We start from the raw sequence: 1,504 nt of genomic DNA on the forward strand, positions 1-1,504 counted from the left end.
GGGCATGGCAACCCACTCCAGTATTCTTGCCTGGAGAATCCCCATGGACAGAGAAGTCTGGTGGGCTACAGTCCGTTAAGGTAGCAAAGAGTCAGATGTGACTGAAGCAACTTACCACACACACACGTACAAAATACTAATTTCAAAAGAGAGTCACTTTATAATGGGGGATACTTTCTTAAATAGTTAAAATGAAGGTCATCAGTAATGTAGCAAATCAAAATGATGCAGTCCAACTCATATGCGATGATGATGAGTTTTTCTTCCTTCAAACCTCCCTGACTGCCCGCCCGCCGACTCTCCCCAGAGCCCAGCTCTAAGCATCTTCTCCCGATGGGTTCCAATGATTTTTAGGAGGAATTGGATGTCATCAGAACATGGTCTCCACCACTCCCCTCAGCTCCAGGGTCATCTCTTCAGGGTCTGGGTACTCCAACGTGATCTTTTCACCCCTAGACCTTACCAGGTCCCTTCTCTGCCCGTGAGATAAGGTTCCCCACCCTGTAGCAGCACACGGGGCTCGCCGCCAGGCACTACAGTTGGGGGTTGAGTGCAGACTGCCCAGGCCAAACCCTGGCCCTCCACTCCCTCGATGGTAGACCTGGGGCAAATAACTCACATCCTGTGCCTCAGTGTTCTCATCTGCTTAATGGGGATAATGAAAGCATCTCCCTAGCAGGGGTTTCATGAGGGTCACTAGTGAGTGAGAAGATCCCTGCCCAGCCCTGGCAGAGGGACATGGGCAGTCATGGGTGCTTGAGGAGTGTGTTTACGGGAGCCCTGCAGGGGTGTGGGGTGGGTGGGGGGAAGTGTCCTTGGTCCCAGTTTCCTCAGAAAGACCCTGTTCCGTGCCTAAGGGAACCTCAGGACTCCACGCAGAGATGGTCACTGGGATCCCCAGATGTACAATATTTAACACTTAGTATTTTACTTTAACACGATAAATATAGAGGCACATTAATTTGCCAATGCTTTAAGGTAGAACTCTTAACTACGAGAAACAAACCCCATTTGTACAGTGGTGTGATCACAATGGAATTTAGTTATTTTTTTTCTTCCATCCCCACCCCACCCCCATGACAAGAAGTCCAGTTAGGCAGCTGCCACCCTCGGTTCACTGGTTAAGGGTTGTCAGGGCGACTTTCTCTGTGACGCTCCTGGCTTGTTCCTCATGATCACAAGGTGGCAGCCCCAGCTCCAGCCATCACACCCACAGTTGCACGCACATGTGGGCTCAGTTGCTGCATCGTGTCCGACAGTTTGCAACCCTGTGGACTGTAGCCCGCCAGGCACCTCTGTCCAGGGGATTCTCCAGGCAAGACTACTGGAGTGGGTTGCCATTTTCTTCTCCAGGGGACCTTCCCGATTCAGGGATCAAACCTAAGTTCTCCAGCACTGGCAGGTGGATTCTTTACTGTTAAGCCAGCAGGGGAGCCACACTGCTACACTACCAAAATATGACCTGTTAAGGCCATACCGCCAGAGCCCAGCAAGGACACAGAAC

Source organism: Bos grunniens, chromosome 18 (assembly GCF_055505025.1).
Source record: "Bos grunniens cultivar Pamir isolate PY7600 chromosome 18, Bosgru_T2T1.0, whole genome shotgun sequence".
NCBI lineage: Eukaryota > Metazoa > Chordata > Mammalia > Artiodactyla > Bovidae > Bos > Bos grunniens.